Consider the following 26,908-nt stretch of genomic DNA (forward strand, 5'->3'; position numbering starts at 1 on the left):
AAGTGGGGCCAGTAAAGTATGTTTTAGAATTTATTGTCTCGGTACTTGTCCACATCTATAATCTTGTGCTCGAAACCGGTGTGTATCCAGAAGGCATGAAGCAGTCTAGAGTGACAGTAATATATAAAAGTGATGACAGGAACTTAACATCGAACTATAGACCGATATCGATTATACCCATATTCTCCAAGGGACTAGAAAAGCTTATCTCCTGTCGCATTACGCGGGTTTTAGACAAACACAACATTTTGGCTAAAGCCCAGTTTGGATTCAGGAAAAACAAATCATCCGAAACAGCATTATTGACAATAAAAGAGACAATTGTGGAAAACATTGAAAAAAAATTTACACGTTAGCACTCTTTATTGATTTCACGAAGGCTTTTGATTCCTTAGATCACAAGATATTATCCAAACTATCGTCGTATGGTATACGCGGGAAGCGTTTAGAACTGATAACATCATATTTAATTGGAAGAAGCCAATGTGTATGCATAGGCGCTGCACGGTCATCCTTTCTGCCTATTACATGCGGTGTCCCACAAGGCAGTGTTTTGGGACCTCTTCTTTTTAATGCTTACATAAATAATATTGTTACAATTCATCAAACAGCGAAATTTGTGATTTATGCGGATGACTGCAGCATTCTAATCTCTAGTCACATTGAAGATGAATTAATTAACAATACCAATGAAATACTTGAACAATTCCATATTTGGTCACAGTCGAATAAACTAAAAGTTAACGCAAAAAACTAAAGCAGTTATTTTCAGGGCAAGAAACAAGCCACTTAAATTTAATTATATTGTTAAATATGCTGGACAACAAATTGATGTTTTATACGAAAATAAGATCCCAGGAGTTATTTTTTCATCTCATCTTAGCTGGGATCCACAAGTCCATAGCCTCTGTAGAAAACTCTCGCCAACAACTGGAGCACTCTCTCGTTGCCGAACACTTCTCCCTACGAAAATAAAGCTGCAAATATATTACGCTCTATTTTCATCTCATTTAAATTACTGTAGCCTTATTTGGCTTACCACAGCAAAAACAAACATTCAAAAAATACTTGCACTACAAAAAAAAAGGCCATTCGCTATATTGCCAGTGTTTCGTTCCTACACTCGACCCAAATGCTATTTCCCTCATACAAAATGGTCAGAGCTAATAACATATATGATTTCCGTATTTTGCGTTCTTTCTTCTTCTCAACTACTGAGCAGAAGCATTTTTTGGTACAAACTGCAAGCCTTGCATCCAAAAAAAACAGTTATACCTACTCGTAGTACTGAATTATGGCATATTCCGCATTTCCGCACAATCTACAAATTTCAGTCATTGCAGCACAACCTCCCACAAATACTAAATCAGCCTCAATATGCCAAGATAATTTCATTTAAACAGCTTCAAGAATCATTTTCTAAACTATAAGTAGTCGCGTTTCTGATATATGTTTGCTTCACTGACCTATTATTTCTCGTACGTGTATGCTATCTTGATTTCAGTTATGATTGTACAAATCTAGAGTTTTATTCAAATATATATGTATGATGTATTCTTGGGTTATTTCTGATAATATTTAGAAACTAAGCTTGTTTGTGTTTTGAATACTACTCAAGGTTAATATTGTATAGTATCTGCTATTCTAGACCTTTCCATTGTTTCTCTTAACTATTGTTATAATTATGTCGGCACTGTCTTGTAGAGGTTGTCTGGGCCATGTCAAGCTGTGATTTCACAGATTTTAGCCCAGATATCTTTCCAAACTTCTGGTAAAATAAAATGAATTGAATTGAATTGAATAGCAAACGTGCACAGATTGGCGCATGGACTGAAAAATGTTGCCGGGCGTTATCAAATTCCGATTGTTTTCCGCCCCTCGGAAGTTGGGAGCAATCTGTTCACATGTGCACAACCGGATGGAAGAAGGACGCGAAATAACGGTACGAAAAACAAGAAATGAATGCAGCATCAAACACAAAGCTCCGTTCGTTACCTGTGCTATTGGGTCGTGTACAGATTGCCGTGGTCGTGTGGCGCACTATACATCGGCCAAACTGGACGATGCGTTAACGAGAGATTAGGAGAACAGCGAAGATTGCTCGGGGGAGATTCTCTTGATAACCTTCCAAAACATTGCCGCACGTGCAGTAAAAACGACAAGGAACAGAAAATCCAGTGTAAACCGCTTTTTGAAAAAACGACCATCCTATTCAGACACAGGGAGCAACTCACGCGTGAGCTCATGGAAGCCTTTCATATGCGCATCAGTGGCGATAAGTGCATTAGTCAGACTTCCGTCCGCTTCTCTGGTAGGGAGTATCTGTTCCTAACCAAATCATTGGGATTCACGGGGTAACTTGTGGTGTTCATGACGTTTGTTTTTGTTCTTGTTGGTTTCACTATTTATTCGAGCATTGTCTGGAATAACCCTTAAGTTGTGAGTAGCGCTCGTCTTTGTTTGTCTCTTTGTCTCGCTTGTCCTCGTTGTTCCGGGCCAACTTCTTCAGTATTCTGAATAGTTCTTAAGAACCCGCAGTTCTTATGAACAACAAAGAGATCGTGTCTTCACGCCCGACACGGTTCTTAACAGGTACTTTGCCGCTCCTCCTATGCAAGATAGTGGTCGCTGCACTTATCTTGTTTGTCCCAATTAACATACTTTTTACTTGTCCCGTTTACGCAATGCCTGCATGATTACTGATGCGGAGTGAAATTCCTTCTGTTAATTCTGTCAAGGCAGACGCTGGGGCTTGTTTTATTAAGCTCACTTTACAAGCCGATTAATATCGGGGCCGTGGTTTTAAATGCCGCACATTGTGTGCGGGAGCCGCTGAACACATTTGAATGAAGCCTAATATTGCTTATTCATTGAACACTTATTTCATGGAACACATCGTGAGCAATAGTTTGTAAACTGTTCGTTTTATGGCATTCTCAGTGTTTAGAGACAGGAAGAGGGCAGAGTGTGTCAGTGAACAAACGCGAGGTAATGGTATCCTTATCGAAATCAAGAGGAAGGAATTTGCTTGGACAGGGCATGTAGTGCGAAGGCAAGATGACCGATGCTTTTTAAAGGTAGCGGGCTGGATTCCAAGACGAGGTAAGTGCAGCAGGGACGGCAGTAAGTTATCTGGGCTGATGAGATAAACAAGTTTGCAAGGATAAGGTAGTCGCAGCTAGTTCAGGACAGCTAGGGTTATTGGAGAGATATGGGAGAGGTCTTTGTCCTGGCATAGTCGTAGTTAGGCTGATTGGTATAATAATAATGACAATTAATATTATGTTCGCATTCTTGAATATGTGCGGCGCACTTGAGGCACGTTGGACAAAAGTATTTTAAAAGGCCCGAGTGAAACAGTCTTTCGGAAATAATATATACCCCTGTGCCCAGTAGACGCATTTGGTTCTCGGCGCCTGAGCAATGTGACGACCCGTGGTTTTAACTTGACATTTCTTGTTCCCTATTTCTTATTCTGCAGGCTGACAGCCTTGAGAGGCTTGCGGACATTCCAGACTTGGAACTGGTTAGACGCTATCTACAACTTGACGCCCAACGGGAGACTTTTTCAAACTACCCTGCAAAAAATATAAGCCGTCATGCAATGTGTAAGTGGTGGTTGGCATCAGCTATTACGCTGTGTCACAGCACGCATCTTCATAATAATGTAATAACAATAATAATAATAATAAATTGCTTAGTTGCACCAATGATGGAGTAGACTTCGGGCAAAAGTCCTTTGAGAAAGAAGCGACCTAACTGAAGCCCACAGCATCCTTTGCAAAGGAAGCAGCGATAGTACATGTTCAGAACACAATATCATGAAAATACAAGATGTTCAAAATACAAAAATGTTCAGCATGCAAACTATGCCGAAAAATGCACTTTGACATGAAATATTCACTGAAGTAATGTAAAAAAAAAGAAAAAAAGACAAAATTCCTATTTATCATGTATGCAAGGATTAGCGAAATGTTCGTGTAGTGTTCGCACAGAAGTGGTTTTAAATCAATGCTTTATTTATTGAATTACTTTAAAGTGGTTGGCAGTCTGTATGATGTTTTGAGTATAGCAATTTGCCCAGGCAGCGGCCATCTTCCACTGTTTTGTGTAACGAGTGGCATTGAATGTGTGTTCTTTTTTTTAGATCCAATAATTCATGAAGAAACTTCTAGTTTTACCTCGCGCTTGAAGGCCATGCTTAGCTTATAAGTGTAAAGATGAAATGCACTGAACATATTTGCTTTAAAAATGAGTCTGAAGTGTGGGATCTGTATGGTGCATTAAAAAGGGCTCGAACAAACTCTTTCTCAGTATATGTATTCATTCGAGATGTTTACATGTCTTTGTGTCCCAAACCAAGAGACATTAATACAGTGAAGAAAAAAAGAGCGTAGTAAACAAGAAGCTTTATTTGGCAAGCTCTTTGTCGAGCCATCAACCCAACAACACTAGATAGCATGCTTAAAATTGATTCATTGTGCGCACACCAAAGCATACGCTCTGTGAACGTAACTCTAAGTATTTCCACGCTGCTTGCTATTTCCATGTCTTCACTTTCGTAAAGAAGTCTGACGAGGCTACTTTTTATATGCTTAGATCTCGGCATAAAATGTATAGCATTTTTGTTTGTATTTATTTGTGTACTGTTTACTGTTGGCCATATATGAAGAGTTTTTAGAGAAGAGTTGGGTTTATTCTAAACACTGCTAGGCTCTGATGATGAAAAAGATATACTGTCATCATCAGCGAACATTGTATTTTTCATGTCTATAGATATTTACTAGCAAGGAACTGGCCAAGAATATTGCCTTGAGGAACACCTCTACTGATGTGTTTTAAATCTGAGTGGCAATTCTTCACCTGTACAGTTTGATAGCGATGATCAAGATAAGATTTCTTGAGGTCATGACAGTGCCCTCGAATACCTTAAAGTTCGAGCTTTTGAGCTAATATATATTAGTGAAAAGCATTAGTGAAATCAATATAAATTTGAAACACAAAATACTTCCTTCAAACTGTGATAGAATGATTTCTTTTCGTTCAAGTTGAGATAATTCTGTAGATCGGCATATTCAAAATTAATAATGGGCTGCAGAAATTGCATTCTTCATATAAAAAAATTGAATAATTGCATAGGCACTGGCCTCTCTAACCCTGTGAGAAGCACCGGTAATATGAATACGTGTCTGTAATTTGTATAAAATTTACTTCACCTTCCTTAACCAGCAGCGAAACTCTGTCAGTCTGCACCCTGATGGGAAAGATAGGGGTTGCCAGAAGCATATTAAAAATGTTGGTCAGATATGGAGAAAGAATATCGAACATATACTTCACAACCTGTGCTATTGTTCAGTCAAAGAAAAATTGACTGTACCTCACGCGCCATAAACGGGCGATAAAAAGTGAAAATTGATTTCTATAAGACATGAATTTGTGCATGTGAGTAGATGCAAAACCCCAGAATAGTTCACAAAAAATTCTTGAAAATTATCAGCGAGAGCACTCCAAGATACTTCGTTGGCATCGAGAAATAGCTTTTCTACAACGTGGAGATGATTTGCGGGGATTTAAAACAGTATTGTGTGCATGCCACAAAAAGCCAGGTTTACCCGAGCAGCTGTCAAATTAAGCTTGAATATAGCTTTTCCTATACAATTTTAGTTCTCTATTTAGAATGTTTCTGAGCGATTTTGGTTCCTTCAGTATGCTTGGATTCATGGTCATGATAAACTTGTGATAGAGCACATTTTTACAGTTAATTTTTTTTAAGAATTCTTGGGTGTTACATGGCTTCCATATTTTTTTTATACCCAGTCTAAACTTTTTTCCCGAAGCGATCTCATCAATAAGCTTACTGTATGCGATTTCAACGTTATCTATTTCCAGACTTTGCTTAATGTCACACCATAGTAATTAAGTTTTCAAACTGTCCAAACCTGTTTGTGTAATATTTTGAAAAGAAACGCACTGTTGCTTTTCGTTCGCTTTAAAATTGTGTATTCTTAACAGAAAAAAATATTTGAAGGGGGTCGCTGGGGATGATATTACCCCAGCAGTGGCGTTTTCAGATTCGGCGTTTGTAATAAACAAATGTAGCATTGTTTCGCTGTAGATTGTAATCCTAGCTGGCACATGGAATAAATTGTCATAACTTTTTGAAGTTAAAACAGTTAATATGCCCTTTTTAGTCCAGAAATAGTCATGCCAACAATAAAATTGCCTGCATTCACTGAGTAATTACCGACATCTGAAGTAAACGACAACAGTTTTCATATAGGAAGGAGCTAAAAGAGTCTCGGTGGGTGCTTTATAGTAAACATGATACGTATAATCATTCACGTGAGCTGTTATAATTTCAAAATTACCACAGTCGATTCAAATCACTGAAAGCAACTCGCAGTTCGAATGCTTTGTTAGCAACAGCATAACACTACCGCCCCGACGGTTTATTCGATTCAAACGATATGATTGATAAGAAGTAAACTTGGGAAGGTTGCGGTCATCTCTGCACCAAGCTTCATTCAAACAAAAAAGTAAGACTAGTGATAAAATCATCTATATCTGCTTGCTTACTGTAGTGCGAGCGAACTTTTAGGTGAAAGTACTTCAATGAATTTGGGTGGTGCCTTGCGATAAGATTGTTTACCTCGCATGGAACAAAGGGGCTCTTGCTATGGGCGCAGAAAAGATTAGTGTAGGTGCGGTCAACAGATGAGCAGGGTGGCCGGCACCGTTCTGATCGGTGCTGTCCTCTGCATTGTAAACTTAGAGCATTCTTTGGCATTTACATTGCCTGTTTTCTGGAAACGACCGATAGTTTTTTCTGTATTGCCACGTTCTTGCTTGCCCTGAGTAAAAGTGAGCACTTGGGCATGAAACCAACGCGCGTCATTTTCTATTTGCCTCATGTTTGTTCTTGCACTATTTACGACAATATTGTTGGTATGTATTCTAGAGAGGCCAACACAGGGTAACGTTCGACGGAATACTGCTCAAGATGAAGCGTTGGAACCTTTGTTCATACTATTGTGAAGAGTGTCCTGAGTCCTGTTCGTTGTATCGGGCGCATCCTCCAGGCGGTCATTGCTAACAGTGGACTTTAGTTGTTCTGCCAAATTGTGTTTTCTTGATGCTTTCTTTGATGGTGCGGGGCAACCGTAAGAACGCGCTCCAGAAACTATCCCACAGTGGTGACGTCAGCGAACAGCTCCTGCAGAGCAGCGACGGAAGCGGATCGCCGTTCCTGGACAGCTTGCTGCTGGCTCACATGAGGACGCCTTCGTACACTCTAAACGAAGTGCAGAAAGACGCGGGCCCCCTGATGCTCGCGGTAAGCTGCGGGAGCTAGCGATCGTTGTTTCTCGACACTGCGTAAGCATTTCTCTCCAGTGGCTTTGCTACTCCGACGGAAGTAGTTCGAAAAGGCAAGGCAGGATGCCCCAAGTGTCGTGCTACTTAAATACACTGCTTAAGAGTGCACCGCCTAGCGCTGCTGTGAAAGCAAAAGGTGAACTGACTTCTTTTCACTGGGACTGATAAAGTTCGTGAATCTCTTTATAGGGGTGGAAAAAACGGCGGAAAAAGACGACGGACGCAGAAAGAACAGACATCACAAGCGCTATTTTCTCGAAGATGCTTTATCAGTTAGCTAAAATGCCTGTATTACACTTTATACCTTATGCCACAACATGAGGAACCAATTAACGTCAGGGGTCTGAAAAAGCAACAGAGCTTGTGGGCAATGCTCGGCAGAACAAAAGGAACCGCGGCGCTAGGGAAAGACAAAGAATCATTCCGTCCAACGCTAGGCCAGCTCCTGTGGTGCATGAAAACATTTTCGACCTCGTTCTAAAAACTCAAACTGCAACTTGGTAGAAGGAGGATCTTAGCAAAGTTCTTAGCAAAGTGGAGTTCTTAGCAAAGATGTGTACACAGACATGTGGTCGAACTACAGCTTCATTATTCTCCTAATGAATGCCATGTAAGTGCCCTCTATTGGGCAGTTTATGCGAAAAATTGTGAGCGAAAAAAGCGATGAAACACTAAGCAGATGTACAAAGATGCTAGGGGGTTTGTTTCAATGCACACACGCTTTCGGAAATTTTAAAATATGTTGACTACTGCAGATGTTAGCATAGCAAGAGGTTGGACCAGCCTGTTAGTACGTTTGCTGAAAGATGAGACAGCACGGATCCCTACAGACTAATGCGCAGGCTCAAAGCAACTAGCAAATAAAAAAAAAACTGCAGCTTTCTAGCCCTCTTCCGCTCCCCTCCCCTTTACTCGGCGACAACGATAGATATTATTGACAACGTATGTGTCTGCACCGCAATAGAGATTTAGTCCAAAACGAAAGGACTAATGTTCCCAGCACACAACAGAGAGGTCATCCTTCGACAGAAGTGCCATCCCTAACAACCTACGCAGACACTTGAATTCCATACTTAAAATATCAACAAGGAAGGTGGCAGATCCTTGACAAGGTGTGAACACTCAACGCTCGGTTACACGCAAAACATAAATACCGCGAAAACAAAACATTGGGGAGCGGTCGCCGCAGCTCAGTTGGTAGAGCACAGGGCGTGAAATTCAGAGGACGTGGGTTCGGACCCCACTGGCGGCAGGGTTGTTTTTTACTTGTTTATTGTTAATTGTATTTAGGCGACAGATTAATCGCAGCATTATTCTTTCATTGATTAACACCGCAAATTAAAAAAAAATGGCACCATTCCTCGATGCACCCTGGTTTCGGTGGCTTTTCGCTTGTTTCATATGTCAAACGAGCCCCTCATTATCCCTGGCCTTGTCATACAATAACAGTCGTTTTAAACGGCCGTTGAAATGGCTTCGGGTCCGACAATACACATAATTTGTTATCTTCATTTGTTTCTTTTCTTTTTCGGTGTGCAAAATTCTTGTTTATTGTTTGTTTTTTTTCTACTTCGTATTGGATTAAGCCCGTTATACTTAGTGGCAGGAGTCGGGGCAAATGTTTTAAACTTCTTTTCCTTAGTCCCACCATAGTAAAAGTACATAAAGGCATTACGCCCCTATTTCAAATTGTGAAAAGAAACGTTTTTGAGAAAAATGCGTTGTTAGCTGCCTACAATAATCAAATGAGCCTTGCAAAGTAACCGAACGATTTCTTTATGCAGCCACCAGCCACGCAGCAGCGCTTTGCATTCACATTGTCGGACAGTTGTTCGCGTTTTTTGTTTGTTGACCAACAGTCTAGCTTCGTACTCGCATTACGCACTGCCGGTGCGCTCTGAGCCCTCTGTAGCCACGTTTACATGAATGCGACAGAAGCAGTCGACTCTAGTCCACTTTTTGAGGGAAATAGCAGGTTTTGGAAGCAAAAGCACTACTCGTCCTTCACTCTCTTCCTCGTCGTTTCTGCCTTTTCCTTCAAAAAGTAGGCCGCAGTCGACTTCTGTCGCAGTCATGTAAACGCGGCTTGTAAGAAGCTATGAAGCACCAAGCATCCTGTTGCGCCCAAGCGTGGCCATAATTCAAAGCAGATGGGGAGGAGTCGCCGCTGTGGCTCAGTGGTTATGGCGCTCGGCTGCTCACCCGAAAGACGCGGGTCCCATCCCGGCCACGGCGGTCAGATTTTGATGGAAGCGAAATTGTAGGAGCCTGTGCACTGGGGGATGTGAGTGCACGTTAAACAACCCCAGGAGGGTCGAAATTATCCCGAGAATTTCACTACAGCGCCCCTCATATCTTGAGTCGCTTTGGGACGTTAAACCCTATAAATCACCCAAGAAGGCGTGAAATGTCCGGGATGTGACCATAGCGTATAACCGTTGAAGCATGTGTTCCCGTAAGTGAAGCTGGACGAGGAGCAAGATGCGCAGAGGTTCCTAACCACCCAAGTAAAGTCCAGCGTAGCCTTTCCGAATGACCTCCACTTCTTCCTGTCTTGCAGCAGCATACACTACTGAGCGCGTGAATGAAATAGGTGGCGAACCCCGCATTAAGATTATTTGGCGCTTCTCAAGCTCTAAAGGTAGGCGGGCGATGATAGCGAATACTCTCCGGCGAGGTCGACAAATGTGTGAAGCCTCCACATCCCAACTGTGGCATGTGGCACCTGACATGTAACCTGCCATCAGTCCGACTCTCCTTTCGCCTTTCTCTCAGTCTCCTTAGGAACGAGACGCCAGACTGCGAATGTCTCAGCAAAATGAAAATGAATAAGAAAATGGCTCCGACAACAGCAGGCCTACGTCCGAAATCAACAGTCTATCGAAGAACTATCCGTGAAAAAATTATGTTTGTGGGAGCTATTGCTTCTTGCATACCTCGGGAAGAGCAATTTGCCTCTCACAAGCTCCATCAGGGACTGTTTCTGAAACAGCCACCTGCCAGTGCAGTGGTGCATCGCTTAACCGCTTCGCCACTGCTCAGGTGGTGGTATAAGAGGGTTTGCCGTGTTCTAACAATGTGACATATTTTGAGTATTTGCATAATCGAAATTGAAATAGAACCATAACTGGAATAGAATGGGGAGTGAAAGGCAATGGACTGAGCAGTGGCATAGAATCAGAACTAGAACAGAATTAAGAGCGGAATAGATAGGCGAGTGAAATAACAATGCTATCGCATTTCCTTTGCGTCAGTTGATCGCCTATAAGTTTGGTATTTCTTATAATATTGTCACGTAGTGGTGACGCGGCAGATTTGAAAAACGAATAAACACTGCAAATATTCGCGGCATTACTCCCCTCTCAAGGAAGCATCGACCCGATGCATTAAAACAAATAATGCGTCTAGTAAGGGAAAAAAAAACGGATCTTGCGAAAATAGAGCATGGAAATGCAGCGGCCTTTAGCGCGCAGTCGGGGCCAGTAATACTTGTCTTGAATGCGGCGGAGGGTGCGAGTAAACCCGAGATGTCCAGCTGTCGGCTCGTCGTGTGAAGCCTGTAGAACTTCTTCGCGGAGACAAGTAGGTACAACAAGGAGGTAGGCTGTTTTGTTCGCTGTAAAGTTCTTCTTCACAAGGACCTGATTCTGCACACAGAAAGAAGACAGTCCTCGCTTGAATGAAGCGGGGGGTGAAGAAACCTTGCCTTCCAGGTACTCGATGAGGCCTTTTAGGTTGGGGTCCGAGCGTTGCTGCTGAGCAAAAGAGCTTGCGCTGATGGGTCCCAGGAAGGCGTCCTCATCGTCGTCCAGCGGCGGTGCATCTACAGGGGCTCGTGAGAGGCAATCGGCGTCAGTGTGCTTGCGTCCGGACTTGTAAACGACGATGACGTCAAACTCCTGGAGACGCAGACTCCATCGAGCGAGTCGGCCAGAGGGATCCTTCAAATTGGCAAGCCAGCAGAGCGCGTGGTGGTCGCTGACCACCTTGAACGGCCGTCCGTAGAGGTAGGGGCGGAATTTCGACGTAGCCCAGATGATGGCAAGGCACTCCTTCTCAGTGGTCGAATAGTTAGCCTCGGCCTTGGAAAGGGAACGGCTAGCGTATGCGATGACCTTCTCCAGCCCGTCACTTTTTTGAACGAGAACGGCGCCTAGTCCCACGCTGCTTGCGTCGGTATGAACTTCAGTATCGGCGTTTTCATCAAAATGCGCAAGGATCGGTGGGGACTGTAAACGACGCTGAAGTTCCTTGAAGGCTTCTGCTTGCGGCGCTTCCCATTTAAACGGCACGTCTGCCTTCGTCAGTTGGGTCAGGGGCTCGGCGATGCGCGAAAAGTTTTTCACAAATCGTCGGTAATATGCGCATAGTCCGAGAAATCTGCGCACTGCTTTCTTATCGGCCGGCGGTTGAAACTGTTCAATAGCGGCTGTTTTCTGCGGGTCTGGGCGTACTCCTTCCTTGCTAACGATGTGGCCTAGAAACAGCAGCTCTTCGTAGGCAAAGTGGCATTTCTCTGCTTTCAAGGTTAGGCCAGACGACTTGATTGCGTCTAGTACTGTTCGAAGTCTTTTGAGGTGCTCTTCAAAGTTCGAGGCGAAGACAACGACGTCATCTAAATATACCAGACAAATCTGCCACTTCAGGCCTGCCAGCACTGTATCCATTACTCGCTGAAACGTCGCTGGTGCGGAACAGAGACCAAATGGCATCACCTTGAACTCAAACAGCCCATCCGGAGTTATGAATGCTGTCTTCTCGCGATCTCTTTCGTCGACCTCAATTTGCCAGTAGCCGCTCTTGAGGTCCATCGATGAGAAATATTTGGCGTTGCAGAGGCGGTCCAGTGTGTCGTCGATGCGGGGGAGGGGGTAGACGTCCTTCTTTGTTATGTTGTTCAAGCGGCGGTAATCCACGCAGAATCGAAGTGCGCCGTCTTTCTTTCTCACTAGAACAACCGGTGCCGCCCATGGGCTGTTTGAAGGCTGGATGACGTCGTCGCGAAGCATTTCTTCGACTTGGTCCCGGATGGCTTGTCGTTCTCGCGGAGACACACGGTAGGGGCTTTGACGGAGAGGTTCTCATTGTGTGCGGCGTCGGTGCAGCGAGTGTCGGTTCTTCATGTGGCGTCGCGGGTGGAGCGTCTTCATGGGGCGTGGTCGGTGGAGGATCTTCGGCGTTTAGCTCGTGAGCAACCTCACCTCCAGAGGTTGCTGCCTTTAGTTTCCCCTACGGGGGCTGGGCGACCTTCCTCGTACCGCGGCTGCGTAGCTGCGGCGTGGCGACGCAAAGCGCGAGGTTGACGGCGATGGTGAGCGCGAAAAGCGGTTCGGCGTGTACTCTTCTCGACGCAGGTACTCGTCGATTTCGTGCGGACGTTGTCCGAAGCTTGGTCGTGGGGCGTTAACGGCAAATCCTCGAAGACCGATACGTCGGTACGGGCAGTGACGAAGAATATGGCCGGCCTCACCGCAATGGAAGCACAACGGCCGGTTGTCGGAAGTCCTCCAGGCGTCGCATTTCCTGGGGCTTGAGGGTCGGTCATAGGCTGGGCGGGCGGGGGCTGGGAGGCGGCGTTGTGGACCAAGTGGCTCATTTCGGGGAGGACGTGGGGGTTGTCGTTGGGGCTGAGCAGTCCTTACTGCAGCGGCGTAGGTCATGGCCTGGGGTTCTGTGGCCGTCGGGGTGCCAAGTGCCTGTTGCACTTCTTCCCGTACCACGTCCATCAGAGTCGATGCTTGTGGCTGTGGGGAGGATGGCAGTAATCGGCGTAGCTCCTCTCGGACGATTTCGCGGATAACGTCCCGCAAGCTGTCGCTGGTGGTGGCCGCCGTGTCCGAACGGATTGCATAGGCAGAGGAAGGGCGGTTGTACTGCCGAGCTCGGACGTCGAGGGTCTTCTCAATCGTGCAGGCTTCCTGCATGAATTCCTCGACCGTTTTTGGCGGCTGACGGACGAGGCTGCCAAAGAGTTGTTCTTTTACGCCGCGCATTAAGAACTGAACTTTCTTTTCCTCGGTCATCCCGGGATCGGCGCGGCGAAATAGGCGCTTCATCTCCTCGACGTAGCTGCGTACGGGCTCATTCGGAAGCTGGATCCTGGACTCGAGGAGTCGTTCGGCTCTTTCTTTCCTCACGACACTGGTAAATAACTTCAATAGTTCTCTCTTGAATAGCTCCCATGTCGTAAGGGACGACTCGTAGTTTTCGTACCACGTGCGTGCGGAGCCATCCAATGAGAAAAAAACGTGTCCAATCTTTGCCGCATCATCCCACTTGTTGAATGACGCCACGCGCTCAAATTGATCCAACCATTCTTCAGGGTCTTCGCCTAGGGATCCATTGAAAGTTGGCGGCACCCGCGGCTGCTGCAGTATAATCGGTGTCGACATCTTCGGCGAGATTGCGGTGCTCGTAGCCGCGTCTTTTCGCTGTCTTGTGCGGTCCGGCAGTTTCCCGAACTCAGGCTCCTCTCCCTGGAGACGTCGGCTGGCTCGCTGAGCTGCTGGCTCGTCCTCGGGTGCGAAGCGCTCAGGGCTGGCTTCACGACTTGAAGGGGGCGTCCGGAACATGGAAGGCTACCCCGCACCTCCACCAGATGTCACGTAGTGGTGACGCGGCAGATTTGAAAAACGAATAAACACTGCAAATATTCGCGGCAATATACCTTGTCCGCTCTCTATGAGCGAACACTGCCACAGCCCTAGTAAAACGAACGAGCGAAGTTGTTCACTGCGGGCACTTTAAGTTGCAGCCTATAGAGGCGAAAGGGGGGCCGAACGACCACCGAGTATACTTTCCGCGGTTAAGCTAACACACCTTACTTTGCTCGCCAACCGTCTGCGCCTGCCACAAGACCTCTCGCACGTAACAATGTGTTGCTTCCCGTTTCCTCGCCACATAATACGCTTACCACGAGGATATTTGTTTTCTTGTAGCGTAAATCATATGGCACCTCCATTTACGTGCACAAATAAGGCACAGAAAAATTGAATTCTTAAGCCGCTGCACGACACTGCTCGCAGGGAAACGACTCAACTGCGTGTGCCATTAGTTGGGGCTTCTACCACCTCGGCCTCCAGTCCTCCTGGAAACACCGCGTTTTGTGATCGCCCAACGACTAATGCAGGGGGCCGGTGCACGGGAGACCCGAGGGCTGACAACAATGCCGTCAACCAACGCGTCGGTGCGACGCTATCTCCAGACACAGGACGACAGCCTCGCTGGCGCCTAAACTTTTATTATGGGAAGCAGGGTTACATGCCCCTTCTCGCCAGCAGGCCACTTCGGCGGGTCTCAACAAATGCGTGATACTGCGACAACCAGACTAGGCGGGGGTAGATAAAGGCCTTCATATTACCTGTGCTTGCAGCCGGTGGCGGCAGTGGGGAGAAAGGGATCCTTTCCCACGCTTCCTTGCACACAGAACGCGACGACCTCCTCCAGGGCAGGTGACCTACCTGGAAAAGGTGCTCCAAGCTGACTCGGATCATGGCACGATTCCACCGGGGCTGTTTGGCATCGTAGTGAATTTCCGGGGCAGCGAGAAGTGCTGCATCCTTGTGGCTCCATCGCATCGCCACCGCAACTGCTGCAAGAGGGCATCGGGGTCGCAGCCTGGTGTGGTCGGTCCCCCCCCCCCTCCCCTCCTCCTTAAGGCATCACGTGCGTCCAGCTTGGACAATGCTGAAGAAACTGTTGTTCCCACCTACGGCCCTGGGGATGAGGCACGCTTTGAAATGAGCAGTGATGCGTGTGAGCAGCGGTTCCTCTCGGCGCTCTCTTGTTTCCCTTATCTTTCTATTATCATTTTGACCTGTAATCTGAGAATTATGCAAATTAGTTTGCATAAAGTTTTCCCCTTTCCGCATCCTAAACACGTCTCCGGCTTCCTCGTCTCTTCTCCGGCCCGACAACGCTACCTGATTACCAACAGCGCAGTTCCAACCTGTTGTCTTTATTTTATGTCTGGCACATCGGAGTGTATACGAACTGTGAAGGGAGAGGTGGAACGTCATTTAAAATCGCTGATAGCTGCAGTGCTTATGAAGCTAGCTCAGAAATTCTTGCGATGGGGGTCACGAGTCACAGAATGCCTACCACTCGTCCGCGTTTTTTTGGACCTCGGTAAATATTATTACATGGTTCTTTTAAACAAATGCATGGACTTATGAATCACCACTCAGCCAACGCCTCCACAAGACTCCCATGTGTCAACTGTAGAGGCTATAGCTGTAAGTGGGTATTTCTTGGGTGTCCAGGGCTTCGCCGTCCTATGCGATGACAGCACATTTTCCGAACTCACTCTCCAGCGTGTGAACACTATAAGTGCGAGAAAATGATTGAACGCCTACTTTGCCGCTTGTGTGCTAGCGAACGAGCGTCTCTAGGAGCAGCACTGAGACGTTTCGACTCACGTGTCCTGGGCCAAGAGCCTGGGACCGTGGCCTCGGCTTTCCTCAGCGCAGAGTGCACTCAGAGCGATGTTTAGATATTAAAGAACCTCGGACATGAGTGTCTGCCTGCGGACATGCTGTGGGGGTTATTTATATTGCCGGTCACAATGTCCCATTTACATAACTGACTGCTTTCCTTTTCTTCTCTTTCCCTCCTTTTAGCCCCCTCCCCACGTGTGTGGTAGCCAGGTGGGCATTGCATGGTTAACCTTTCCTTTCCTCCCTTTCTCCCATGCAGCACCCGGCCAATGATATTGTTAACCCGGCACCAAGGGGGTTACCTGTGGCCGGAAGATGGCAGTCTCCATATTATGACGGTTGCGATTGCGTGATCCAGTCTGTTAGGAAGTGGCCGGTCTCGCGGATGTGCAACGCAACATTCCATTTCCTCGCTTCGGTGGTTGGCGAAAAGCCTGAAAGTTTTTTGTTTTTGTTGTTTCAATGTCCACTGCTACCTGTTAACAAAACTGTACCGTGGAAATGTGAAATAAATTATTGTGTACTCCGCCAACGAGTCCCGAAAATGCCCTGACTGTGTGCATTCACCTTCGAAAGCGTGATAAAAGGTATAATAAGGAAATATTTGAGTTTAACGTATATTAATAACTGTTAGAAGGTGGATGCTGCGTTTTGTTACCTTTATTTGTTGCTGTTGTTGTTGTTGTTGTTGTTGTTGTTGTTGTTGTTGTTGTTGTTGTTGTTGTTGTTGTTGTTGTTGTTGTTGTTGTTGTTGTTGTTGTTGTTGTTGTTGTTGTTGTTGTTGTTGTTGTTGTTGTTGTTGTTGTTGTTGTTGTTGTTGTTGTTGTTGTTGTTACGCCCACTCCCGGGCAAAGGCCTCTCCCATGTCTCTCCAATGAACACTGTCCTTTGCCAGCTGCGCCCACCCCATGCCTGCAAACTTCCTAATCTCATCCTCCAACCTTTCTTCCGCCGCTGCTATTCTTGCCTTCTCGTGAATCCACTCCGTTACCCTCAAGGACCAGCGGTTATCATGCCTTAACATTATATGCCCTGCCCAAGTCTATTTCTTCCTCTTGAGTTCGACCAGGATGTCATTAACACGCGTTACTTTAACTCGCGATGTTACCTTACCAGTGCAAAAATGTTTAAGGCGAATTTATTTGACATAATCAAAGCGTCCTTGCGAGAACGCGCAGTGTTAGCACGATTAGGGCTTGCTCTTTTCTGGTGACGCTGAATTATTGGCCATCTTGTCGCGTTTTGTGACTTGCCGAAGACGCTGCGCACGTTTCCTCCTTTCCTGTTCATCGGCAATATCCTTGATCAGGGCATCATCATAGGTAAGCTGAATATATTTTTCTATCATTAATAATAATAATTGGTTTTTGGAGAAAGGAAATGGCGCAGTATCTGTCTCATATATCTTTGGACACCTGAACCGCGCCGTAAGGGAAGGGATAAAGGAGGGAGTGAAAGAAGAAAGGAAGAAGAGGTGCCGTAGTGGAGGGCTCCGGAATAATTTCGACCAGCTGGGGATCTTTAACGTGCACTGACATCGCACAGCACACGGGCGCCTTAGCGTTTTTCCTCCATAAAAACGCAGCCGCCGCGGTCGGGTTCGAACCCGGGAAATTCTATCAAGCACAAATTCTCATTTTTCGACGAACATTTCATATCTGGAAATGTAATTGCCATGCGGAAAGTAGTGTGCAAACCTTATGTTTTGCCACTTTACTATATAAATTTGTATACGCGTTTGTGCAAACACAGCAGCAACTGCCTATACAAGATTGATATTTCATGGCGTCTGTGCGGCCGCACCTGACTATGTACTTACTTGTTCGCCTGTAAGAAATGGCGTGCAGTGATAGCGGGTGAGGGAAAAAAACTGAAAAAAAATGAGAGAACCAAAGGTACACGTACGTTTGAAAGCGAGGCAGACACAACTGGCCCGTGGATTTAAGCGCGTAAATAAGCGATAGCGTCTCTAATGTGGTCCCACTGCTGTCTAATAAAATCGGTTGTCCGCGGTCAGCTCGTGTATATCACGTCCATTTCCTATGTGTGTGCTTGTAATATTCCGGTGATGAAGTACGAGCAGCTTTCTGAATAAAATGTAAATGTCTAGTAGATGTTTTAAATAAACCTAAAGAACAAAGTGTCTGTGAATACGAGACCCATCTCAGACCAGAAAAAAAAACATGTATATAAAGGTGACTAAGTCCATCTCGCTTGTTCCCCACGACGAGTAGAGTTAAAAACTGATTTTACGTTGTATGTGGGTTTAACGTCCCGAAGCTACAAATGGACTGAGAGAGCAGCCCTAGTAAAGTACTCCGGATCAATTTCGGCCAACCGACATTCTTTAAATGGGCTCTGAAAGGGGCACTAATAAAGTTGTGGTATGCTGGGGATGTTAAACCACGCCGCCGCTTCACGAATATTGTCCAGCAAGAATTTTTTTAATGCGCTTTGTAGAAGCTCAGTTATCTGTAGTAAAATTTCGAATTTCAGCGTCTTCGCGGCTTTCTCTCTCATCTCGTCACTTTTTGCACGCTGGAAGGTCGGCGGCCCTCCGCACGCACCACCTCTGGGAGCGGATCCTCCTCAACCGCCGGAGCTACGCGCATTATTGGCTGCAGCCACGGTAGCTGGCTGACGTATGAACGAATGTAACCAATAGCGATCTCTCAACATGTCTTTGCAGATGCGAGCGACGGAGGAGGGTGCGAGCATGAAAAAGTTTCGCGCTTGTTTGTGGGTCTTATACTGCATGTAGAAGTTTATTATTTGGCTCCGGTGTTTACGACAACACAGTGTAGTCATTGAGCGAGTTGATGTGCCCTCTTCGGAAGGTGTTTCAGAGCCCCTTTAACGTGCACTGGCATCCGACAGCGCTCAAGCGTTTTGGCATTTCCCTCACCGTCGAAATGCGGCCTCGAGGCTAGAGTTCGATCACATAACCTTGGCCTCAGCAACCGAACGCAAAAAGCACTGAACCATCGCGGCGGGGGGAAGCCGCAGGCACTGCGGAAAACGTAATAAAGAGAAAAAATCGTAGGGTTTTAAAACAGTTAACCCGAGTAGGCGTGCAAAAGCATGTGTCATGTGTTTAAACTGATTGACTCATGGATCGTTGGCACTTCTGGCGACGGTATTAGACTCAGCTAGGTGACGCTCTGAACGAGGTTAAGCTGATCTGAACTGTTCGCGCTGCAGATGGAAGTTCATGAAGACGACAATGTGCAAAGCACAGCGCGAAGGTGTGTTTAATTTCATGAGGCGCAACAAGGTGATTCCTCCGGCTGCCAACATTGAATCCCTTGTTCAGTCCCCTGCTGACATCGCAAAGGCCTTAGAGGATATTGCGTGTGGCCTAGAGCTTCGCTTTACATCTGCTTTACCTTCTCCTACTATATTCACATGCACCTCGAGTGATTTCACTGAGGTCTCTATGCCTGAGCTGTCGCAAATTGTTCTGCGCTTATCCCCAGCGGCTCCTGGCCCCGATAAGGTCACTTCATCTATGATCAAAATATTGTTCAATGAATCTCCTGCAGACCTGTTGGCTCTAATTAACCATTCTATTAAAGTTCCTTGGATACCGCATGAGTGGCGTCTTGCTGAAATAGTTCCATTGCTTAAAAAGCAAGGGGAGGGCTTAACTTTAGACAATATACGCCCTATTTCGTTAACATCGAACCTTGTAAAATTGGTGGAAAGGGTCCTTCTCAGCCGTGTCATGTCATTCATTTCAGAAAATGCTGTATTGAATCCATGCCAAATTGGTTTCAGGCCGGGTTGTTCAATTTGGTGTGCTCATACTGACCTTGAGAGTCGTATTAAATTAGCTCGCAACAGAAAAAAGTTTGCTGCGCTTGTCACCTTGGATGTCAGTAAAGCAAACGACAGCGTGGAGCACTCGACTCTATTACTAAGATTGCAGGAACTCAACTTCCCAAGCTATTTTGTAGCCTGGATTTCTGTTTTTTTGGAAAATAGAGAATTTTACTGCTGCCAAAATGGTGTTTCCTCAAGGAGATTTCCACAGACAAGAGGTGTTCCGCAAGGATCAGTTCTCTCACCTGTTCTTTTTAACATTTTTCTAAGCTCAATTCCATGCATTCAAAATGTGAAAACTTAAGTGTACGCCGACGATATTGCATTTTTTGCATCAGCAGGTGACATTCACACTCTTTATCAAACCCTGCAAAATTACCTCAATGTTCTTGACAACTGGCTAGGAAGAATTCATCTGTCCCTTAATGTGAAGAAATACGCATTGTTAGTATTTCCAGTTTCTGCTCCAGTAAATATCTGCCTCGTCTATAGAAATATTATAATACCTCAAGTTCAGACGGTGAAGTATCTCGGTGTAATATACGACTCTACTCTCTCCTGGCGGGCACACACTGAGCAAGTTTCTGCAAAAGGAGTTCGGGCCATTGGCATCCTGCGCAGGCTTTGTAGTGCTAGGTCCGGCATGAGAAGGCATACGCTTCTGATTATTTATAAAATGAACGTCCGCCCAATTTTGGAGTTCGGGTGTGTTTTATTCTCAGGAGCTCCTGCCTATAAACTTCGCCCTCTTGTGCTTTTGGAGCGTGAGGCGTTGCGCCTTTGTCTGGGGCTTCCACAATATGTCGCCAATGCTGTTCTGCACCTTGAGGTGCGAATGCCTTCGTTATCAGCTAGGTTTCGCCTTTTAACAGTTCAAACATTTTTAAAATTGTGCGACTCACCTCTTCACGCTTCCAGTATAATATTTCTTAGTCAACCTTCCGGCTTTTTTAGTGCTGCCTGGTCTCGATTTCATACCCCGCAGATATGTTACGTGCAGTCCCTCCTTGATAGCATAAATATTCATTTCACAGATGTCCGTCAAATATATAACAACTCCTCATCTGTCCAGATTGAATTCGATGACATTTTTCCATCGAATGCAAAGCTGCAGCCCTTCCCGCTTCTTCAGGGCCTATTGCAGGACCATCTAAGGTCCTTTCCCTCTCATGTTCTTATTGCTACCGATGCCTCGCAGGATCGCGAAAAGGCAGGTGTGGGAATTTTTTCGCCTTCACTGGATTGGTCTTTTTCTCTCCGTCTTCCTGACTTCACTCCAATTTTTCTGGCTGAATTACTAGCAGTAATCTTAGCCTTACGAAAATTAGAATCTACCGTTTCCCAGGTCGTGGTTATGACAGACTCTCTGTCCATTTGCTCTTCCTTATCCTCACCCAGTGACTCTCGGCCATTACGCCTCTTTAAGTTCCTGATTCCGCTCCATCTAAATTCGTTAAGGTTGCTTTGGGTACCAGGTCACATGGGCTTTCACTTAAATGAGGTTGCAGATTCCTTAGCAAGAGCCTCTCTCAGCGGCCCAATTGTTGCTGTCCTGCCATCGTGTGCATATACAGCTGCGGTGAGGTTTCGCAGCTACACAATATTTCAGGAATTTGCTGCCTCGGCTCTTACATCATCTCCCGAATATCAGCATCTTCTGCATCCTTGGAGTAGCAAAGACTGGCGCTCACGCAGACTAGAGGTCTCTTTCACGCGCTTGCGTTGCCGGGTTCCCCTTCTAAATTTCTACCTTCACAGATCTGGCCTGGCAGCTTCCCCACTGTGCCCTTTTTGTGCCGAACCTGAGACAATAGCTCACTTCCTGCTGTTCTGCCGCCGCTTTTCTCAATCGAGGAAGCGTCTTTTGCAAATTCCATTTCATCAACTGGGCTTGCCTGTGTCTTCCGCGGTTGTTCTTTCCATTGGCGCTTCTTTGCTTGGACGAAGCGACAGGAGTGTGCGCTCTGCTGTGCAAAATTTTCTTCAAGAAACGCAGCGACTCCCATTCTAATTTCTTTTTCCCGCCCTCAGTCAGTACGACATTGCAACATTACAGGCATTGTGTACTATTATGCACATAAAGCAATTGTCCCGTCTTTGATCTCCAAGTTAACTGGACCCCTTTCCTTCCCTCTTCCAATCTATCAGACTACATACTATTACCACTCCTTTTCCCGTCAAAACTTTCCTGTATCCAGTAATTAACCGCCTGTGTCTTGGCCACTCCCCCGTAGTGGGTATGTGCCAGCAAAGTCTGAGGCCTTCCTTCCTTCCTTCCAGGTGTGTTACAGTTTGACACGAGGCGTGATCGGCGGCGGCGGGCATAGCACAGTGTTCTCGTGCAGTGGACAGCAAAGCTGGTATGTTCGCGCCGCCGCAAGTCCGAAACCAAGTCGCGGAAATATTTTATTTTTTGTTCAAGGTCAACGCTTCAGGAATGCCCTGGCTTTTGCAGCTTTGGTTGTGATGCAGAGCTTTCGTTCTAAAGATAATCCATGATCACTGCGTTTGTTTCACGTGACTCATCTTGAGGAGCGCAGCATCTGGGGAATATAGAAGCACTGCCTCAAAAGCATGAAGGGACATGGCTAATCTTTCTGGCTGTGTTCACTGAAGAAAACATTGGGTTTCGAAAATCCGCATAACAACGCGAGAAAAGAAGATCACGCTAATATTTGTTTCAACCGAACTGGTCATGAGAGAAACGGGAAGTATAGCATCTGTGAAGCGGATACTTGCTTCTTGGTCAGATATAAACACAAATTCATAGATGTGTGGCCCTGAATGGACTTAGTAATTGTGAAAAAATGCGCGCAGCTTTTCGACAGGACGTAACACGGCTGCTTTCTTTGCCAGAGTGGAAGCTTGGGCGAGTTGGTGACGGTTCACTTGCCACAGAGCGCTAAACAGACACCGACGAAGGGAAGCCCCCGTCCTGTTTGTCTCCCTTTGTCCGTGTCTGTTTAGCGCTGTGTGGCAAGTGCTTTCTTTGGTGGTCGCACTTCCAATGAAAGTGTTCACGCTGAACAGCTGTCGAGCAGCCGCCTTAAAAACTCTGAACCGGGCCGCTGTCTTTCTCACAGCAAGTCACAAAGGCAGATCAGGAAGAAAAACGGATATCAGGCTTATGACTCGTCATTGTGCGCTTGAGCGAAGAATCGCATGAAAATTGACGACGATCGGTTCAGTAGCTTCGACTAACTACGCTCTAGCAACACGTGTATGGTTAAAGGGAAGAAGAATAGAATCTGCAATGCGACCCAAATTTCAGGTGACTACGACAGGAAAAAAGGAAACGTTAGCATCGAGGCGGAAATAAAAAAAAGGGGCCAAAGACTCGGACCACAACGAACTTTACCATACGATTGTGACCAGAGTGAGGAACGAGAAAGAAACCATTTTGCAGAAGCAAGAAAAAAAAAACCTGCGCTGGCAGAATAAGAAAATTAACGGAATCGAACAGCGCTGTGCTGTGTTGTGAGAACGCAGAGCATCGATAAAAACTGGTTCTCAGAAGATATAAAGTTGAAAAAAAAACTGCCCAAAAAATAGTTGAAAATACCTATGCCGGTTTAGGAAAAAATTGAAAATTCAGTGAATCGCTAGACATCAGATGTTCACGAAAAAACAAAACCCGTGTAACCTTGTGAAACATTTTGCAAGTAAAAATAAAGCATCCGTAGTCTATATTCAAGGTGCAAAAGAAAACAGCTCAAACATGGAAGCCGTACTTAACAATGCGGCAGATAGGAGAGCCTAGTTATTTGAGAGCTTTACGAAGAACTGTAGCTGGGACCGTAAATAAGAAGGGTCATGCTGAAAAACAGCTCTTCACTTCACTCTACTTCACTCGACTTCCCTTAAATTCACTTCACCGTATTCCTTTAAAAGGACCCCAGGACTGAGGTGTTGCATGAAGGCTGGGCATACTATATAGTAAAACAAATTGTGATCTTAAGTAAAACGGGTCAAATGCATATATGTTCGCTGTTAAATGTGGTAGCTTTAAAATTCAAAAAATGTGGGAGGGCAAGTGATTGCGACGATGTCATGTGGTAGGCCGTCCCAGTCTGTGGATGATCGAGGAAGGAATGACGTGGCAATCGTAGTAGTGAGCGCACGTGGCCGTGCAATAAGAACGGGCATGAGCAATGCCAAGCGAAATTGGTGCATGAGGAAAGATGTAGGGCGCCAGATGTAGCGAGCTGCAAAAAAAAAAAACACGAAACAAGCACGTACTTGCTATTCGACGGCGACAAGCTAGGTTTGTTAGGCCAGATTGTACTTTTAATGATGATGAATATGAATAACATGAACTAATGAATCTAGTGTCCCGATTTTAAACAGACTGTAAGGAGCTTTTTGGATATATTTGGTTAGCGCTGAAGCTGGCACGGGCATACTCCAGCTTGGAACAGGCAAGCGATTTCTATGCAAGCGTTTTCAGACTTTGTGGCGCATGGCGTAGATGGTGTTTTAATAATCCAAGACGTTTGTTAGCAGCTGGTATTACTTTTGCGACATGGGCGCCGTGGACATTCCTAAATGCGGCAAAGACTAAAAATAAACTTTTTATACACGTCCACTTTTTACAAAAATCCACTGGCTTAAATGCCGGCACCTTTGGCTCTTAAAAACAGAACGTGTCGTAACAGTAATCATAATGACGCCAACATAGATTCGACAGAATCTTCAGTTTCGCAAACCAAGAGGCGCGCTGGCCGAGGGGTTGAGCATCCACCCCGCATGCGGGAGGTGCGGGGCTCGATCCCCAGTGTCCGCCGGGTACCCACCGGTGATACAATGGGTACAAGCTTTTTCCTGGTCTTGTGCTCGAGTTATTTGGGGTGAAATGCTTGGGAAAATGGGTTTTTGACCCCACCTTGAGTAATGAAAAATACCTTGTGCCATGGAGCTCTTTGGCCCCAGGTGCCTTCGCGCCATAAAAATCCATAATCATCATTAACGAAGTCCGGAACTCGCTTCACGATCTCGTGCCAACATAGTCACGAAGTAGTGATGTATGCCTTGTAGCTAGCTGCCTGTCTGTGCAGTTGTGATAGCAGCCCTGGTTCCGCAGAAATTTACAGGTGAATCCCGACAATCGTGATGGCACACATATTGTCTAAACCGCACAAAGATAGTAAAAATATTCGGAACTAGGAGCTTGCTCTTTTGAACAGCGCCACTTTTTTGGTGATAGAGAAGCGGGCACCGATGCCTAGCGGAAAACAGCACGCTGGAGGCTCGCACTCAGCAACGGCTTCTGACGCAACCAGAAAGTAAAAGGGCTGGTACACACTGACCTTTTGTGAGCAGGCTCCTTAAGATATACAAGCAGTCGAAGGACCTGCGCGTCTTCCTGTTGCAGTATTTAAAGGCGTGGATCAGTTTCGCGGGGTCAGCGACGAGGCGCCGTTCTGGTATCATATTTTCCCCTCACCCTATTTGCGTTGAAATAGTCCTTGACACGCTTTGTGGCAGGCTTCACGTTGTCACTTAGGTGAGCTGCTCGTGCCGGTCTTTGTCTTGGTGCTGCTGCCGCACAAAAGCTGATTTAGACGTCGTTGTCAGGCGTCTTGTTTCCTCGTAAAGAATTCCGAACAGTTTGTCGCCGTGGAGCGTGCGTCCACCATTTCTCCTCGAGAGCGCAATAACGACACACGATCCAGAAGCATGGTTCCTTCATGACTATTTATTAATGTCTCGTTAAAATCGTCTGAACGAATGAAGGTACTAAATTAGTTCTAACGCAATAGTTTAGAAGGCTGAAATTTCCGCTTCGGGCTAAATACTGCCCAGTAAAAAGCGATACATTAATTACGCCCAGAAAGTAAGGCCAATCATTTTTCTGAGCACCGTTTGCACCGTTTGCTCAAAACTCAAATTCACATATATGTACAGCAATTGTGTTCCAGAAGAATGTTAATTTTTATGTAATCTCTGCCAAATACTGAGGCCTTATGCCGGCGCGAACAGAAGCATGCAGGCTTTTCTTCTGAATGATTGCTTTCTTTTGGCGTAGCCATGCTTTTGAAGAAAGAATGACGCTCTCGTCCGTCTCAAATCTAAACCCTGATCGGCGGGACGCATCCTTCAAGGCAGAGAGAAGGCCATTATTTGACTGTGCCAAGTCACGGCAGTCTAACGCTATTTTATGGTGATAACTTCAACGAGGCCTAGCCGGATTAAACTGCTCTAACACTGCTTATTTTCGCAAGAAGGCTGCTACAAATGCATGAGATTAGCTAGCCGAAGGATTCCGCTAGTCAGCACCATCATGTTCGTTGCAGACTAAGTGGCCGTCAAGCAAGGAAAAATTAGTCCGTTTTAGCCACAAGCGAACGTGATAACTTTCAGATCGGGCTAGGAGCATTAGGAAGTACCGTCGAAGCGAATTTGATAGTCACTTCTTTTATCACGCCGGCTTGACGACAAGCATGTGGTGGAAGAATATGCGACCTAGGGTCCTGCCATGCAAATATCGTCCGCAGAACTTCTATACACAGCACATTAACTCTGGTGAATGTGGCACACTTTCCATTCCTGCCATTAGAAATTCGTTCCGTATAACGTGCGTCAGAAATCAACGCCATATTTGTTGAACACGTACGGTGGCTCCATCTATGTGACCCTGGAGAAAATTGGCACACACAAACACGGGTGGTATCATTTTGCCAATCTCGAAGATTTCCCTGCACTTTTTCTTTTTAAGTAAGAAGTTAAAGGGAATTACTTTCTGGGTAACCCCCCACATTTAGGTTGTACAGTTTCGCTACTATCGTCGTGCCGCTTCCTTAAAGATCGTTATCATTCGACACGGTATTCATTTTTCATGCATTTTCCGTGCATGAAGTGATCTGGTATTTACTTGTCCCTGTCTTCTGCAGATGGCCACATTCTGCCCGAGGGTATCCCCTGTTTCATCAATATGTTCACTCTGCATCGAAATCCAACTGAGTTCGAGAACCCGGAGGGGTACAAACCGGAGAGGTTCATGACTGGAGAGAACAGTCGCTGGCACCCGTGCGCCTACATTCCTTTTCCTGCAGGCCCTAAAAGCTGTCTGGGTGAGGGGCTGAAAAGCGTTTCAGCAATAACCCGCACAAGCAGAAATAGAGCGAAGGAAATACGATCAAAAGACTATGCTGAGAATAAGTATGAATTGCGGCGTGTTGCCCGGCAGCCCCAAAATCCCTACCGCGCTATTTGCTCGAGGCCGTTACTTGCACTCGGCACTGAAGCAACCGGCAAGTGGGGCAACATTTGCGAAGATG

The 26,908-nt window shown here is 45.8% G+C and overlaps 1 pseudogene; it reads left to right on the forward strand.

The window, feature by feature from the left end:
- The window catches only part of LOC144123743 (cytochrome P450 4F1-like), a 48,563-nt pseudogene that overhangs the window by 20,364 nt on the left and 1,291 nt on the right, over window positions 1-26,908 (forward strand).

The sequence above is a fragment of the Amblyomma americanum genome, chromosome 3 (genome assembly GCF_052857255.1).
Source record: "Amblyomma americanum isolate KBUSLIRL-KWMA chromosome 3, ASM5285725v1, whole genome shotgun sequence".
Lineage (NCBI taxonomy): Eukaryota > Metazoa > Arthropoda > Arachnida > Ixodida > Ixodidae > Amblyomma > Amblyomma americanum.